Below are 19,384 nucleotides of genomic sequence, written 5' to 3'. Positions count from 1 at the left end.
TAAGGAGACTTAACATATAGTGTATGTGTCTATAACAACAGTGGTCAATGAAAAAGAAGTCATCCATTTGAGACGGAGTTGGGGAAACGTGGGAGGGATTGAAGGAAGGGAAAGAAGGAAAGGAAAGGAAAGGAAAGGAAAGGAAAGGAAAGGAAAGGAAAGGAAAGGAAAGGAAAGGAAAGGAAGAAATACTGTATTTATATTTTAATTATTTTTTTAATTTTTAAAGAATTTAAATGAAGTTCATTTCTGAAGTTATGTAATAAAATCATGGAAATAATTAAAACATCCATATACAGAATTTCTCTTAAATTCAGTGGCTTTGGTAAATATTGCTGGTTTTCAAATTAGCAAACAGAGCCTCAAAAAATTGTTCCAGTCCACAGAATAAAGATTGCCATAGCTGGGGTAAGGCTGTATCTGCCACTAAAGTCACAATGTGCCACATGAATAAAGGGTTGATTTCTGGTCAAAATGTCTATTTTTTTCTGATAACTTACTACTATATATAATTCATTCATCAACGCATGGTACTCTCTCTTGCTACATATTACCTATCTGTATATTTCTCATTACCACATCACTATGTAAAATGTACTCTGTTGTATTTCATCAATTTTAAGATGCCCTTTTACTTGTGTTTTGCACGTCTCTAGATTTAGTATGCATCAAAATGTCAATAACAACATCAGGGCAGAACTGAGATACCGTTTTCATTATTTAATGTAAAGTCTATGGTGCATCTTTGAAATGGTGGCTTCTGATATTCCTCAAATATGTTTAGTTTTATTTACGCATTTATTTCTTGTTTTCTCATAGTGGATTAGAAGCCCCCAAAGGGCATTATTTTTGCTTGATTTTTTTCACCTTTCCATCTGCTGTCATTTGAAATATTATCTAACTAACAGGTGGCTGAATAGGTATTGTATGCCTACTGTGCATTGAAAGTGCTGTGAAGGGCTGGATTTAGAGGAACAGAATAGGCATAGTTTTGCCCTTTGGGAAGAGATGCAAGCAAACAGGGAAACACACAAAGCAAACATATAATTTTGTTTTGTGGTATTGGAATCAAAGGGTCAATGTTCTACCCCAGAGTACATTTCCAGCCAACAAATGTGTAATTATCTGTGGGGAGTTGAGAGGAGTGAAAATATTGAAAGTGATGTGGAGAAAATAAATGGAGTGCTTTTCAAATTTGGATTTAAAAGTCAGGGAGGAGCTCTCTAAGGAGATAACAAAGCTGACATCAGATAAATAAAGATCATAAATCTAGGTATCGTGGCCATAGGCTGCATGGCACACACCCTAAGCAATCCTGACTATCATAATCCAAAACATTGTCTCTCATATCTAAGTAGGACATTGGTAACTGTATACACTCATACAATTATCTTTTAATATTTATTTAATTTTTTCATACAATATATTTTGATCATATTATTTCACCTCCCTCAATTCCTTCCAGACCCTACCTACCTCTCTACCTTCCCAAATTCATGTCTCTCTCTTTCAAGAAAAAAATAGGAAAAATAAAAACAAACTAAAAATAATAAAAAGGGAAATCAATATGTGGAAAAAATACCAAAACAAAACAGAAAATACACATGAAAAATATGGAGTCCATTTTGCATTGTCAATTACTCCTTGGTCCACCTTGTGGTGTGGTTGATATACCCAATGACACTCCATTGGAGAAAACCGATTTCTCTTTCCCAGCAAGTATCAATTGCAAATAGTTTCCTGGTTTAGGGTAGAGCTTTGTGTACATTCACCTTTTCAGTGATGAGATTTTGTCTAGTTTGAATCCGTGCAGGTCTTGTGCATACTGTCATAGTCTCTATAATTTCTTATGTGTATTAGTCCTATGGTGTGTGGAAGAAGCTATTTCCTTGGGGTCATCCATCACCTCTGGCCCCTTATATTTTTCTACATCATCTTCCACATGGATCCCTGAGTCTTTGGGGGAGGTTTTTCATAAAGACATCCCATTTAGAGATGCCTGCTCCATAGTTTCTCACTCTATACCAATGGGGGTTAAGCAATGTTCTGCTCTGTAAGTATAGCAATATGTCATTAAGACAGCTTTACTTGCAGGGATCCTTTATATTGACTAGATTACAACACACAGATTGCTTTCAGGAAACTAAAACGAGCAATAGACTAGGAGACAGCAGGCCACAGTGATGCAACTGGCTTTGTTCCTATTGTATAAATTCTGATTGTAGAGGGAATCTTAGAAGGTCTTATTAATAAAATCAAACCCGAGGCCAGTTATTAGGGTCAATGCTGGTAGATCAGAGAGACAGAACAAGTTACAGCTACCTCACCTCACCGGATCCTCAGCTGGTCTTGTCTCCTCAGACTGGAGGCCTCTGAGTCCTCATCCAGAATGGGTCTCAGCTGAATTGCTGCTCAAAAGCTTGAATGCTTAACCAGCCAAATGCTTAACCAGCCAAATGCTAGTTTTTGGTTCTCACACCTTATATATACCTTTCTGCTTTCTACCACCACTCCCTGGGATTAAAGGCTTGCTTTCTGGGATTAAAGGCGTGATGAGTCACCATGCCTGTCTGTATCCTTGAACACATGGATTTCTGCCTCTGGAATGCTAGGATTAAAGGCGTGTGCTACCACTGCCTATCCTTTATGTTTAAGATTGTGGCTGCTCTGTCTCTGACCCCAGATAAGTTTATTAGCATACACAATATTTGGGGGAATACAATACCACATCTGATGGTTACATAATTTCCCTAATCTTCAGCATACTTACCCATTTAATTGGGAAAACATTATAGATATCAATGATGGTATTGAGCTTTAACACTTAAATACAAGACTTATCAATCCCTTTAATGAATAGTTATTGTAGAGCTGCTGCAGGATGGTCTGTATGTCAAATTACTCTGATTGGTCAATAAATAAAACTCTGATTGGCCAGTGGCTAGGCAGGAAATATAGGTGGGACTAACAGAGAGGAGAAAAGAAAGAACAGAAAGGCAGAAGGAGTCACTGCCAGCTACCACCATGACAAGCAGCATGTGAAGATGCCAGTAAGCCACGAGCCATGTGGCAAGGTATAGATTTATGGAAATGGATTAATTTAAGCTACAAGAACAGTTAGCAAGAAGCCTGCCACAGCCATACAGTTTGTAAGCAATATAAGTCTCTGTGTTCACTTGGTTGGGTCTGAGCGGCTGTGGGACTGGTGGGTGACAAAGATTTGTCCTGACTGTGGGCAAGGCAGGAAAACTCTAGTTACATAGAGCTGTTGTATGCTAAGTTAATAAAGAAGTTAATAAAGAAAAAAAACACAATTCATCCAGTTACATATTTTAAGATGTTGAAAAAAGGAGTAAAATGATGACTTCAGTGTAATATGAAGTAAAATCTTCCCTGCTTCAACTACTATCATCATCTTTTTACATAAGGACCAGGCCCTGTACTCACTTATCCTTACAAAAGACACACACAAATCCATTAGCCACCAACATGTGGCACAAACAGTCACATTAAGTAGATGATCTTTCAATGAATTTTAGGGATAGGAGATAGAAGTCTGAAAACCCAAGGATTTTGTTGGTATTGATTTTTGGAGATCACAGGACATTTATAAGTCACAGGACCATGGAAACTTGAAATAAAAGAATAGTTGGTTCTTCTTGAGTTCTGATGGAATGGGATTGATGTGGAATGCATTAAAAGGTCTAGCAAAGAGATACAGTGAGGCATTGACATCCCAACTGCACTACAAAGGAAAGGGATGACTAGGAAGTTCCATCTCATGGGATGCCTTCCACAGCAGAGGTGCAAACTTCTTAAGCAAAGGCAGACTCTGTAGGTGCAACTATATTTCCACTAAGGGAGGGAAATTCTAAACTCAAATGGGATTCCAATGGCTCAAAATGTCATTGAGAATCATGTTCTTTCTAGCTCTCCATTGTTGGCTTTTCTTCTGAAGCCTTTTCCTTTTTGATTGAAAGATGACTCTTGACATAGCTGTTTTCAATTATTATTTATTTATTATTAGTTTACAAAGAACTGGGTTTCATCATGATGTCATGACATTTTCCAAGCAAAATTTGTTTTTGCTGTTTTGCTCCATACATCTTCCCCAGTTCCCTTCTCTCCCTCACACTCTCCCATCCATTTCCTTGCATGTGGCATAGATACACAATGGAATTTTACCTGGCTGTTAAGAAAAGTCCAATTATTAAGTCAGCATAGTATTTTTATACAGTTCTACACACACACCCCAAAGAAGAACAGCTTTCTCCAAATTCTCTCTACCAAACAGAAGAACCGCATTCCTCTTTCCTCAGTTTCCCCACTTCTCACCCCAGTCTCAGCAGATTTCCCTTTATCTGTTAAAATAGCTGGAACACATACCCATGTTCTAAGTGCAAGTGAGTCTGGCAAAGGGTTCACTGGGTATTTCTGCCTCTGTTAGATGACAGAGGCTGTTCACTAGGAGGAAGCATGTGTGTGAAGGAACATGTGGGATGATTGCTGGGTGGGCATCCAGCACCATCTCTTTGATCCCATGCTCAGAACCCGGCAGAGCACTGCTTTCTGCATTGTAGAAACTCAATGGATATTCTGTGATTTGGAAATCTTTATCATGGAAATAGAAAATCAATATGAGGTCAGGCCAATGAGTGATGAAATCAGCTATTCTTCCCATGCCATGGTCAGGAGAAAAAATAAATTTAATTTCATCACTTGAATGAATGGCTATTGACATTTCTAGTGGGAGTTAAACTGAAATACTAATTCAACATCCTGAGGAGTAGTGGTGGTATTTTTTTTTAAAATACTGTGTCTAATTTGGCAGCAGTTATATAATCTGCAATCAAATGAGGGAGAAAGTTGAGTTAAATGGAAAATGACCAGATCTTAAGAAGTGGAAGTTCGCTGAAAAGATCGTGTGTGCCCTTTTAATGAAAACAACTGCCTGTAAAATGACTCCTGGGATGTGGAAATGGTTTAGTAAACCCTAATAAAGTACCCACTGTCTGTTGATTACAGATTGAAACTCAAAACAAGGAAGCAGAAGAGGACACCAAATTGGTCCATTTTTAAAAATCAACTGCATTCACAAGCAAACATTTAGAAGATGTAAAATTTCTTGCTTTGCTTTTCTACAACAAATAAAAAAGTTATTTGTTGACTATACCAATAGTACAAAGAATGTCACAAATAGGCTAAAAGAAGAAATGGGCCAGCTTGCTAGGAGGGGTGAAACCATTTAACTATGTAGTATAGCTTCTATAAAGTCATGTAGGGAGTTTTGAAAATATTAATGTTGTCACAGCATACTTTAAATCCTTTAAACTGACTTTTCTCCATTCTTTTGAGCCTGTTGAATCCTTTTGCAAAACTGTGAGAGCTTGCCCAGAGAATGGAAAATATTAGAGATGAACATCTAGTTACTTACTGCTGTTCTTCTTTGAATATGTTTGGCTTTTTTTTTTTAATGGCTGGGACTATTTAACTTCAACCACAATGCATTTTCCATGGTTTGTTTTTCTAGAGTTTTATTCTTGGCACCTTTCTGCTCTGATTTTCTCATGAATGCATAGGCATGTTCTAACAGAGCAGGTAGGACCATGAAGGATTGGAGGAGCCTGGCTCATCTTTAATTGTTCACAACATCACAGTACTGTTTAAATTTGTGATTTCTATGGGGTTTGTTTTTGTTACTTAGTATTATAAATGTTAGGTTTGTATTTCTTTTTCTTCAGACTTCATTTTAGTTATGTGCATGTTTGTGTATTTGTGTTCATGCAATGCCAACTGTGTGTGAGGGGTTGCTCACTAGGGCCTGAAAAGGACATTGGACACCCTGGAGTAGGAGTTACAGGCAGTTGTGAGCTACTTGCTATGTGTGCTGGGAACCAAAGTTAGGCCCTCTGAAAGAACAAGTACTTTTAACTACTACACCATCTCTCCAGGCCCTATATTCATGGTTTAATTTAGTTATATTAGTATTGAGAATATTAGAGTCCATTTGGATGACACCAGTAAAACACTAAGGTATTATAAGTGACATATAGAAATTACTGATGTGCCAGGCAGTTGGTAGTGCACGTCTTTAGGCCCAGCACTTGGGAGGCAGAGCCAGGCCGATCTCTGTGAGTTCAAGGCCAACCTAGTGTACAGCGTGAAATCCAGGACAGGCACCAAAACAACATAGAGAAACTGTGTCTCAAAAACAAACAAACAAACAAAAAAATTTACTGATGTTATAAGAAAGGCTGTTTTTGATGTTTGTTTGTTTTTTTTTTTTTTTCTTGTTTCTGTAGGCTGGAAATTTTGAGGAATGGATTCCAGCATTATTGTAATAAGGAGATATGGTGAGAAAATGACAATTAATAATATTCTTCCATGTAAGAGTTTGTGAAGAACATCTATTAATTGGATTATGAATAGATGCCTGGCAGGCAGTTACAGCAATGCCCATTGCTCTTCTTCCATGCACTAAATAAACTTCTTTTTTCTTTGTTGGTTTGTTTTTAAAGAAAACATTGAATATATATTGTAGCCCTTTATATTTTGGGGGCTCTAGGCATGTTTTGTTTTAATTCTTATGGGAGAAGGGCTGGGGGTTGGGAGGGTGTCACAGTGACATGTGGAAATCAGAGAACAATTTGTGGGTCCACTATGTGGGTCCTGGGGAACAAAGTCATGTTGTCAAGCTTGACAGAAAGACCTTACCTGCTGAACCATCTTGTAGATCCATGTTGTAGTTCTTACTTACAAATGAGAGTGGGACATAATACTCTTAGGGTTTGGGGTCTATAATGATTCTCATCAGAGTTTGAGTTCTTCCTAAGCATCTATCTTAGATGGTACTCTCTTACAGTGCTGCCATTTGAAAGGTGACATTAATAGAAACTCTATAAATAAAACCCTTGTTCTCCTAAAATGTGTGGTATAGACATTGAATCATCTGGTTTGTGCAACAGACAGAAATCACCCAACACATACTTTCTCTCTCCATAGCTGATTTTATGGAATAGTTTGTTTTCAACATTGCTGATAATGGAATATAAGTTTCACAGACAAAAACAAACAAACAAACAAAAAAAAAAACCAAGGTGTGTATCTGGGTCCCCAGTCTCAACATCAATAAGAGGAATATTCTAGAGTGCCAGAATCCCAAGCATCTTATGGGAAGCTGAATTATGGAATATCTCATAGATATTAGCATTTTAATAGTCAGAATCTATGAATATACTGATTTTTTATGATTAAAGAGACTTTGCAGGCTTGATCAATTTCAGTGTCATGAATTAAAGCTACAATTTTAGATTAGCCAGTGGACCAAACCTAATAATCAGAAATTTTAAAGGATGAAAGCAAGAATACCAATCAGTAGAAGGAATTAAAAACAGAAGCAGAGATGGAACCATAAATCAAGGAATGCCAGAAACCTCTATAAGCTTTAAGAAACAAGACATGGATTCTCTACTGGAACTTCCAGAAGAAGCCAGCCCTTATGACTTTTAATTTAACCCCATAAACTCATTCAAAATCAGTGGTTCTCAACCTGTGGGTTGCTGTCCTATTGGGGGTTGCATATCAGATATCCTACATATCAGATATTTATATTATGATTCATAACAGTAGCAAAATTAGAGTTATGAAGTATCAGTGAAATAATTTTATGGCCAGGGGTCATCACAAGATGGGGAACTATATTAAAGGGTCACAGCATTAGGAACATTGAGAACCACTGTTCTAAATTGTGACCTATTGAAGATGGGATAATATTATATCCATATTTTCCCACCACTAATGTATCACAATGATAGTAAGCAATTAAAATAGGCATAGGTTATCCAATTCTAGCTGTCTATTCCAGTTAAGTGATAAATCCCCAAAACTTTTTCCATTCATTTATTTAACAAAAATTTATCAAACTGCTATTGTCATCCAGGCTCTGCTTACAATAAACATAGGATCCACACTATACTTTCCTACGTATTTTAACCAAGGCTCTGAGAATTAAAGTATGAAGTAGAGAGGTCTTGGAATGAAAGAAGTTGGAAGTCGACGGATCGTGGTGGTTCACCTAATCTCTGGAACTATACTATTTGCTTTCCATTCAGAAGAGTGGGTTTCTAGTAAATTTCCTAGTGAATTAATGGTACCCTTCAATCATTCAAGAGCTTGTGACAGTGTTTTCAGATCCACATTTTATTTTTAGAAAGGATATTTTGCTCCACAGAACATGCTACATGTTACTAACCAACTGAAGTTTCATCCTCCACAAGCTAAGTGCACATTTTTATGTCAGGATTTGGGAAATACTTTACTCAACTCTGTTGAAAACAGAATGGGAGCCAGCAAATGAATTTGTAGTCCTCTGGTGGCTGAGCTGCTAAAAGTTGTTATGGAGAAAGTAGCTTTGTTATGAATGCAAAGTTTATAATAATTTCTATGAATATTCTCTATCATCAGCAAATAAGAAAGGTAAACTTGTCAGATATCTGTGAGTAGTAGCCATTGTATGGATGCCAGGGTGCCACTAGATGGATCCCAACTTAGTTAAGTAGCCACTGCCCTACTTAAATAGTCACAAGTTCTTCCAGAAGAGACAGGAAGAGTACAGTGGACAAGTGAGGCACTGCCTGTAAGAGCACAGATCACAAGGGATTGAACTGAAGAGTTCCAAACACAAGCTTTGACAACTCTAGACTCAGATACCCTTAATGCTCCACTATGCCACATTATCACCAGCTTTGCCAAATCCTAATAGTAGCAAAATGCAGTCAGAGAAGTAGAGATGCAATGCGTATAAGGGCTATTCACTTTCTCTCTTTTCTGGAAAACAACAACTTTGTGGATTCTCATGAGGATCCAAATAAGTCTCCTGGCTAAGGCCTGAGCTCTCAAACAGCTTTCTTTGTGGGCCTGTCTGCTTCCGCATATGCTGGGCTTTGACACTTAAAGTGGGATATCTTTTCATATTGAATTTGGATGGGTCATGTAGGTATTACCTAGCCCTAACATCTGGGATTCTAGATTTTTTTGCAGCATTTCATTGGGAAGAAGAGTGAAGAATTCTAACTAGTCAGGAATGAGCCTCTTCTCCAATGTGAGAAACACATTGACTCCAAGCACTCAGTCTTTTTGTATTCTTGGTGTAAAATGAACGTAACCTGAAACAGGAAGGTTGATATGGAAAAACACTAGTGGAAATCGCAGTGTTTCTGTGAGAATATCAGCCTGTCAACTAGCAGAACATGTGATCTTGGGTGAAATGTTTGATCTATATTTTGCTATCTATAATTGGTAACCTCAATATCCATTTTTGGGTGACATTCAGAAGACTGAATGAGTGACATTCACTGAGTGTATAGCTCAGTCTGGAGCACAGCATACTCTCAACTGTTCCTTTTCCTTCAAAAGAAGACATGAGGAAGTCTCTTCCTTTGCTCTTGTTCTTGTGGGAAATCATCAGAAAGTGTTATAATGCTGAATGGTACATCCTTCCATACATACATTTTTCACACTTTTTTTCCAGTGTTATAATTGTGTCTGCTTTATAGGTAAAGAAACCAAAACCCCAAAAGAACAAGTAATTTGCTCAGTAAACATAAAGATGATGTTTGTTATAAGTGAAGTTACAGTCCAGTAACTTTGAGAGTTTTTTGGAACATAACTCTGTAATGGCCAAATCCCAAGCCAGACTAAAAATGTCTACTAGTCTTCCCAACTTTGCTGCCATTAGAAACATTTGGTCTAAGACCATCCCTAGATATTTTCAGACTTTGCTGGGGAGGGGGAAGTTGAGTTAGTGTTTGGATGAGTGTAGCCCCCTTGATAAGGAATTCAAGTGAAGTAGTAGTATATTACACAGTGAGTTCATCTGGGTTAGAAATCTCAGCTCAACCACTTGCTAACTGTTTGATCCTAATTTGCTTATCTTTCTCTTCTTTCAACTTCACCTATTAAAAATATACCTACCCAATGGATAGGCTACTTGTCTAGCATGCACCAAGCCTTTGGTTCAACCCAGGCAGACGCAAAAACGAACAAAGCAAAACAAAGCTCTAGTGAGTCATTATAAGAATTAAATGAGTTAATTTGTGCCCATAAAAGCATTCCTGGGGATGGATGTTCATGGTTGAGGTAACTTCTCAACCCACATGAAAGTAAATGAAAACAATGAGGTCCTCTGAGTTTTTATAGAGGACCACGCAACATTCCTTTAACATGAGGTGGGAACTTCGGGCACTTCACTATTATGCTAATGATCATGCACCATCCTTTCACCAAACAAGGAACAGATCGCATAGCTGCTCTGAAATGTCTTTTTGTGTGCGTGTACTCAGCTCCTCTTCAGAGCTTTTACCAGAGAAACCTAGCACTTCCAGGGAAGCTCTTGGTTATAGTTTCAATAAGAAAACACCAGAGTATCACTCCCATGTTACACGAAAAACTGATTTCCTGATAGTACATCAGGAGCTTCTGACAACTCTGGTCCACAACATCACTTAGCCCCAGGCTTCCAACCTCCATCATCTTAGACTTAGTACTTTACTGCATCCCAGACCCACTCTATGCTCATGATCAAGCAAACAATATGTTTATGGCTAATACCACTTATGTGTCTCCTTCTCACTTTCCTCCTACTTATAAAATGATAATGTGGGGCGCCAGATGTAAATGTAACCAACCGTCTTATTAAATAAGAAAAACAGAACCAATGTAAAAGAGAAAGCCAAGAGGTCAGATCTCAGAGCTAAAATCTCACCCTTCCTCCTGTGGTGGTCCTAGCTCTCCAAAAGAGACCTATTTCCTGTGTGTATGTCTTTTCATAGTCTTTTGTTCTGCCTTCTCATTGGTTGTAAACCCAAACACGTGACTGCATCATCACTGTCTGTATGTACAGTCCTCTAGGTCTTAAAGGCGTATATCTCCAATGCTGGCTGTATCCCTGAACACACAGAGATCTATGGGATTAAAGGCGTGCGCCACCACCGCCACGCTTTTTCTATGCCTCTAATAGCTCTGATCCCCAGGCAACTTTATTTATTAACATACAATCAAAATCACATTTCAGTACAATTAGAATATCACCACAACCAGGCATGATGTGACACCTTTTATATATCCACCAGTAGCTACATTTTCCTTGAATAAAAGAATATGTGTTAGAAGCAAATTCCTGATGATGAGCTCATTCACGGTTTTCTCTTCTGCCTGCCAGGGAAGGAACAAGTGGCCTCAGCAATGGTCTGGAGGGCTTCTCTGATTTCTCATCTAACCTCCCTCTTGATCATATGGAATTCTAGTGAAGAGTCACTTCCTGTTTTACTTTCTCCTTGGTCTTGGAGGGCTGAACAAACCTACATTTACCATTTCACACAGAGAAGGTGAGAACAGGGTGTGTAATCGCCAAGCTTGTATATCCAATGTGCAATTTCTCCCTGAGTTCTAGCCAGAAAAATCTTCTTGGCAATGTAGGCATCTCAAGCATGGCACATCCAAGATAGAACATGTGTTTCCAACCTGCCTTACTTCCCAACAAATTGCTTAAAATCAAAACAAACAAACAAATCCTTCCTTCTCTCCTTGTCCTCCATAGGTCAGTAAAAAGTAACTTGAGATGATTTAGCCGTAAAGTTGGCCACTCTTCCTTGCATAGTTTACATTTAATATATCAGTAAAATATGAGCTCTGAACTTATAACCCAACTTCTTTCAAGCATAATTATCTCCGTATACTATCTCCAGGTCACTGATGTATATCTCTTTGGTTATAGTGTTAGGTGACTAACCTCTCATTATCTGTCTTTACTGTCTGCATTAATCATGTGTTGACAATAACAAAGCATCACATTTGTTGTTGTTGAAAGGATGCACTTTTATTCTATTGTAGCCTGTGCGCTTTTATTCTATTTTACCTCCTATGGGTCACAAATCTGGGCAAGCTTCTCTGAGTCCTTTTCATCAAGATTTCCTATGAGACAGCAATCAAAGTCAGTTCCAGGGCTACAGCCTCACCTGAAGTCCTATAATTGTTGCAAACAAAATTTCAGTTCCTCAAGAGCATTTCTGGATGGAGGGCTTCATTCCTGGTTGTCTGCTAGCTCTCATTTCTAGCTGCCCTCGGTTCTTTTCTCTGTGAATGTCTCCAACGTGGTTTCCTGAGACTTCAGAGTCAAGACAAGAACAAAATGAAAATTTAGTCTTGCACCCGAATCACGAAAGCAATATCCCATCATCTTCACTGAATCCTCTAGGCTAAAAAGCAAGCCACAGTCTGCTAATCCTTGCTTGCCGCAGATTAATGAGAGCAATGCCAGAGGCAGAAATTACTGAGTGCCATTTGGATCAATGTCTACCATGTCCCCCAGTTTATTTGTATGCAGTAGGTGCAGAAATTCTTCAAAACCAGAGACCATTCATGTCATACCACTTTTCACTTTTCAAATTTTCCTGATGTTTCCTACTTAAGTCACAATAGATTCCGTGTTCCTCATGTCTGTCCTTACCCCATCTCATTTGATACCTTGCTTCCAATACTTGCTCCAGATTATATGCTGGGACTGTCTTCCCTCCTTACTTCACTCAGTGGTGCAGTCACACTTCAGGGTTTCTTTGCATTTAATTCTGCTCAGATCCCCTTTGCTCCAGATGCATCTTGCCTGACCATTCACTGAATTCAGACCTAACTCTCCTGTCTCCTTTCAGAGAGGCTTCTCTGAACCACACTATATGAACATTGTTCTCTGGAGGCCACCTAATCTTTCTCATTTGTATTCTTTGTGTTTATTTTTAACTGTGTAAAGCACTATATACCATACTTAATTATCCATTTTTTATCCCTAAAAGGAAGGCTTCATGGAGTTATGACTTCCTATTTCATTCATGAAATGCATAGTGACTTTTTTGGTAAAAGAAAAAAGAAATCTGGCAAGACATACACAAGGATGTTGAGGATGTGGGTTTCTTCCTTACCCTGTAGTCATCTGGGCAAGCAGAACTATGTTCTGACTATTCAGAGAGGCAGATATGACCTTAATTTAGATCAAACTTCCTCCCAAAGACATTGATCTCCCTTTACTGCCTCTATCAGACAATGTCTTGAAAGGACATCTTTGAGTGGCAAGCTACTGGGCATAGAGGGTTTTGTCATTAGACATGTCCATTCTTGGAGCTAATAAAGTAAAATTCAGGTTTAGAAGCTTGTATTGGAGTCTGTTTAAAATTAGATAAAATTATAGAATCAAAATTATAGATGCTAAAATTAGCTGTCCTGTTACCTTTTCTCCAAGAACTGGCATTTACAAGGAAATACTCTAGCAAATATCTGAATTTATCCATCAATGGCATCTACTATTGTTGAGAGGCATTAGTGTTTGGGGAATGATTTGATTCATATTTTACCTCTTTGGGGGGATTTAGTGCTTTGGGGGATGTTTGGATTAATTTTAAAGTCAGCATATAAAATCAGGTTCCATTATGGCATTTCATGCATATGCAGTGTTAAATTTTGTTTCCAATCATCCCCTTCCCTCAATGCCCCTCCCCAGTCCCACTCCTCTTCTTTGATCCTTTCTTTCACTCAGATAGTTCAAATTCATATTTATTTAGTTGTCGTTGTCGCAGGTTCTCAAAATTAACATAAATGAGCCTGAAGTTAGTTTGTTTCTGGGTATTGACCTCCCAATTTACTTTTAATGAATAGACTTTCCTCTGGCAAACTGTATCAACATAAAACAAAAGTGCTGCCATTTTTTTTTCTCTTCTGGCAGCTCCCTAATAGAGCCTAAACTGGCCAACTTCCATAGCCTTCAGGGTTCCAGAAACACAAACAGGAAGTTAACATTTCCACAGCAATAATGGTTCTATAATAAAAGCTGAGAAGAAACAATAAAACAGAAGGTCAAGATGAAAGCAATTTGCTTTTTATTAACGTCTCAACACTACATCAGAATGGATTTTAAAGATTAAAATGGAGTCGGTGCATAATTAGAAAAGTGTTTGTAATCAAATGACTTTATTTTTCTCTTTCAGTCAGGATTCTGCTCTAGCTTTAGAGTAAGGTACAAAATTACACAGCCTTATGAATCCCTTCTGCCCGAGTCCTGCTTTGTCTTCTCTCGACTGTTATCTTAAGTGTGTTTATTTCCACTGCAAACGCCCTTTCTGAAGAGGAGGTATGTGACCCACTGTGCCATGTAAGCCATTGCTATGAGATACCATATGCAGCAATGAATTTAGTAAATCCAGTGATTGGAAGCAGCCCAGGAGAATTCTTTTAGACACCCTTATTAAGGCTAAAAGGTGACAGAATACCCTATAAGCATGGAAAACAGCCTATCCCCAGTAAAGTTTTCCAAATTTCCCAGTGGCTTAGACTTTCTTTTTCACACTATCATACATACATCCCCTCTTAGTATGTACAGTGAAGGTAATTTCCTGAGAGAGCAATAAGATACTTGGACGTTGTATGAAGAAGGAAGAATTGAACACCAAGACAAGAGAAAAGAGAACTTTCTAAGCCCCAGGTAGAGGAAGGACTGAGGCCAGTGTTTGCAGACAGAAGGGGGAAGAAGATAGTCAATTCAGCAAATTATAAATTTCATATTGTAATCTAGAGCTTGCCAAGTTTCCAGGACTTTCTGTTATTGTCAAATGACAGGCTTATAGGGCTGATAAGGTGGCTAACAATAGAAACACTGATTCAAAAACTTTGGATTCTGTCTTTGCAAAAGAACCCATATTTCATTATCTTCTGTATTTCAAAAATGCATATAACTAGTTTACTTCAGTTGTCCTAAATACATTCACAACTTCTAACTCTTCCTTTACCATCAAAGTGTGTTGATTACTATACAGAATCCAAGTAATATATTGTCTAATGATAATTCTCTTTCCTGTTTTATTTTCCAGTCTCGCCTATTGATATTGAAATGCAATTCTGATGTTGAAAACCATGAGCTGTTGAGCATTCAGTTGTAGCCCTGTATCCTGCAGTTTATATATGATACATTTTAAAATGTCACTTTCGAAGTCTACCTCTTAGCCCATCCTCCCGGGTGCCTGTGCTTAGTTGGGCTGACAAGTTTGTTTCCAACATGCCACAGTAGGGGTGGGATTAACAAGAGTCTCTTGCTTCAAATGAATATAAGCTTGACGGCTATGCATACAGTAAAGTGATTCTCCTTTGACTCCAGTTGGGATACATTTATACTCCTATACTTAAAGCAGACAAATTGCTTTGCCTGGCGTGGTACTCAGGTGGCTAATGCTAACAAATGCTGTGTCAATCTTAGACTCCTACAACTTCAGGGCACCGAAGATCGATATGAAAAAGTGCACAGTCCTGTAAATGGAGTGCTGCCCCCTTATGGTCCTTGAAATGCTTTCTGGGTCGAATAAAAAAGTTCTGGCCTCCAGTTAAGGTACTTGACAGAAAGTTTTAAGAAAGAGATGGACCGAAAAACTATAATCCATGCCTTGATTTAGCAGATTTCCATGCAGAGTTGTCTCATTTCAAATTCATCACACAGTACAGAGCCAAATATACAATGGGATTCATGGCCCTGACATTCTAGTGCATATTTCAACACAATTTTAACTTCAGTTTCTCATATTCACATAGTTGTGGGGAGAGAAATCACAAAATATCTGGTTTTATCCACATAATTTGTAATAAAGTAATTAGAATAAGTTGATATAATGTCAAAGCCCCTAACATGTCACAGAACTTTTTCATTTACTCAAGTCAGAGAAGGTTTCAGATTTCAAACTCAAATTTGAAAAGATCTCAGATATCAAACTCAACATATTCCCAATTTGGTGCAACAGTTTTTATTTATATTTTCCAAAGATCAATCTTCTTCTCACTCATCATTTGAGGAGACACTGAATGCTGATCCAACTTTAAGAGAAGTTTATGGCTAGTAGGATGTGGAGAAAGTTGTATCCATGAAAAATAAATGGGTAGGTAGATTCCAAAGTCATGATTTGCTTCTAGAAATTAAAAAAAATTCAGTTGATGGTGTGAGCAAAAAAGATGAATGCAAAATAATGCTAAGTCTTAGACTAGCTGGAAATTGAGCTGTGCATGTTCTATGCTGAGAAAATGAGAACAAAGTGATGGAAGATGTAGGAGAAATGTTTAAATCTCAGAGTTACAAATGAGCTAATTATACTTTCAGAAGAACACACAGAGAATGGATGGAAGGAAATATTTATAAAAAGCACCAGAGAAGCCAGGCTTGGTGGCGCACACCTTTAATCCCAGCACTAGGAAGGCAGAGGCAGGGGGATCTCTGTGAGTTCCAGGCTAGTCTGGTCTACAAATGAATTCCAGGACAGCTAAGGCTGTGACTCAGAGAAGCCATGTCTGGAACAGAAGTCACCCGAGAAATAATTTCTTGGCCTAAGGGGGAAAAAAGCATAATAGAACTGAATGTGATGACCAAATGTCAAAAAGATAAATGAAAAAGACTCAAACGAAGCCAAAACATAGGAATACCACAAAAAGGAATTAAGCACTGATTAACTAATGCTACAATGAAGAATAAACCTTAGAAACCTAATATGTGAAGTAAGCCACACAAAAAGACCACATATTTTATATAATTCCATTTACACCAGACACTTAAAATGGTAAATCCATGTGGGCAAAAACATCTGATTATTCCTTTTCAGATGCTGTTGTATGAGCGGAATGGGGACAAACGGCTTGATAAGTTTTAAGTCTTTCTGTGATTTGAATGTGGGTCCCTCAAAGTTCGTGTGTTTGAAATTTAATCTTCAGTTGAGCTGTGTTGTTGTGGGGAACACTACTAAGTGCTTAGGTTGTAAAAGCTCTGTCCCATGAAAAGATCGGTGTCATGACTGTGGATGTGCATTATTAATTATAAGAGAAGACTTGTTATCCAAGTGACTTTGGCCTGCCTCACGTTCTCTCATACTGTCCTGCTATTTTGCTTTCTGCCATCTTGGCACTAGACTCTTGAAAATAAATGTGTTCCTTTACTAACTGCATAGTCCCTAGTATTCTATTTTACCAACACAAAATAGAATAACACAGCATTCTCTTTTAGAATAACGAACATGTTTTGGAAGTATATGGATGGTCCAGTAACATGATGTAACAAATCTACTAAGAACTACTGAAATATATGTCTTAAAATTGTTTTCCATCATATCATAGTCACTGTCTGCTTGTTTGGCAGTGTTGTGAACCAGACCTAGTGTCTCATACACACTAGTCAAGTACTCTACTACTAAACGATACACTCAGCTGCCCACTTAATTTAGAAGAATAGGTGAAGATAAGAATATTACACCCCTCCTTTTATTCAGCTCACAGAGGGTAATTTGTTAAACCATTACTTAAAAACAAACAGCAACAAAAACAGAAAACTAACATTTTGTTCTGGTTAAGCTGTAATCAGCAGTTGGTCATTTTTAGAAAACGATAACCTGGCGCCACAGCCTCTTTCCCGGCTGCGTTAATAGAGAGAAAGATCCAAGCCATAAGCTCACCTGGGTCCTCAGTCTCACAAAGCTGCCTTGATATACAACGCTCTAGGCCTTCAGGTGTCTGGTGGCCTTCAAGACAGATGGTTGCCCCAGTTAGGCACATATCTTCATGGACTGAGTCTCCCTCAGAGGAACCGTCATCTTGGGACTCAGCCTGAGCTTTAGTGTATGAGCAGGGAGCTCCAGCAATCTATTCTGGGTTGTTTATCCCCTCCTTCCTGCCAAGCTTCAACCAGAAAAGAACACTGTTGAATGGGAATGAGGTTTCCATAGAGAAGGAAAAAATCATTTTCTACAATTTGTAAAGTTTGTGAAAAAGCCATTTTTATGGTTTTTAAATCAAATAGTGGGACATGTAAAAAAATTAAGCTATTTTGCTAAAAATGTATATATATATATATATTTTACATCCTATCCCTGAGACACCCATGGAGCTGCACATGTAGATATTTCAGGAAAGTGAAAAAAAAACCCTCACCATAGTTTGAACTAGAATTTTAAGAACTTCCTGCATAAAGAAAACAAATAAAAAGACTTCCCGATGAAAGTGAAAAACTCACACATAAGCAAGAAAGGAAAATGACCAACTACTTTCTGTAAATAACTGAGTTCAAGAAGGTGTGTAGTCCTGGTCAAGAGCATGAGTCAGGTCAAGACCTGAGTTTGGTTCCCAATACCCATATCATGCAGCTTACAGCTTGCAACTTGAGCTGGAGAAGAACCCGATACTTCTACCCTGTTTAGGTACCATAACTCATGAGTACGCACCCACATACACACAGACACATAGATATACATAGTTAAAAATAAATCCTTTTAAAGAGGTATCTAATGTCTCGTTCTTCCTGCTGCCTGAAGATCTAGGTGGAGAAGTCTCCGCTATCTCTCCAGCACCATGTCTGCCTGTGTATCACCATGCCCTCGCCATCATGAAGATAATGGATTAAATTTCTGAAACTGTACGGAAACCCCAATTAAATTCTTTCTCTTATAGGAGTTCCCACAGTTGAGCTGGAGATGGCTCAGCTGTAAAAGGTTAGGCTCACAACCAAAAATATGAGTTTCCATGGTCATCTTGTCTCTTCACAGCCATGAACAGAGACTAAGACAGTAACTCTGAATAAGTTCTCAGACACTGACTCTAAACTGGCAAGTGTTGTGCTCCCTGGGGAGACATGAACAAAACCATAGTTACAGCAGATAGGGCACTAATGAAATACCAAGACATAATTCTTAGCTTAGTGAACAAAGATGGATGGATGGATTCTTAACTCACAGGATGGATTGTTCAAAGGCAGCTGTATTACTGAAAAGGCCACCTCAGCATCAGTGATAACTCAAGAAAGTTGTATCCCTGAAACTCCCTGCACAACTTGCTAGCTGCTTGCCCAATGAAATACTTGCTTTTCCCAGCTATCTCCCTGCTTATATACCCTTGGGAAGAAGCCCTGTGATTCTTGCCATTTTCCAGAGTTCCCTGTAATTTGTGAATTTTGCTTCACAATTAATTCCCTGTAATTTGTGAATTTATGAGCCTTGCAAAGTTTATTTCTGTTGTTATTTGGTGGGTTGTTTGTTTGTTTGTTTGTTTTGTTTTGATTTGATTTTTTTAAATTTTGTGTGTTTTAACTAATCTCCTTCCAGGAGGGAATGTTTTAGTTTAGTTTGGAAGAAATAGTTGCACAACAATGAGAACTTATTGGAGATTGAGGTCTTGGGTATTTCTCTATACTTTTGTACTTTTCTGCAGAAATATCTCCAGGGTCTTACAATGAGGATCTGACAAAGATCTCAGCCGAGAGAGAGGAATAACCATTAAAAATTAAGTCTAAACCTTCTCTATAACAGAGGTGTGCTTTTTAGTGAAA

General features: G+C 38.1%; 1 protein-coding gene across 1 annotated transcript in view; it reads right to left on the bottom strand.

Annotated features, from left to right (window-relative positions):
* The window catches only part of Tnfrsf11b (TNF receptor superfamily member 11b), a 60,803-nt gene extending 43,103 nt beyond the window's left edge, over positions 1–17,700 (bottom strand). The window contains exon 1 of the mRNA XM_006982392.3: positions 17,520–17,700. The gene's annotated coding sequence lies outside the window, so the exon portion shown is untranslated. The remainder of the gene's footprint in view (positions 1–17,519) is intronic.
* Between the last annotated feature and the right edge of the window lie 1,684 nt (positions 17,701–19,384).

This window comes from Peromyscus maniculatus, chromosome 20 (assembly GCF_049852395.1).
Source record: "Peromyscus maniculatus bairdii isolate BWxNUB_F1_BW_parent chromosome 20, HU_Pman_BW_mat_3.1, whole genome shotgun sequence".
NCBI lineage: Eukaryota > Metazoa > Chordata > Mammalia > Rodentia > Cricetidae > Peromyscus > Peromyscus maniculatus.
This window is presented reverse-complemented; position numbering and strand designations above follow the sequence as displayed.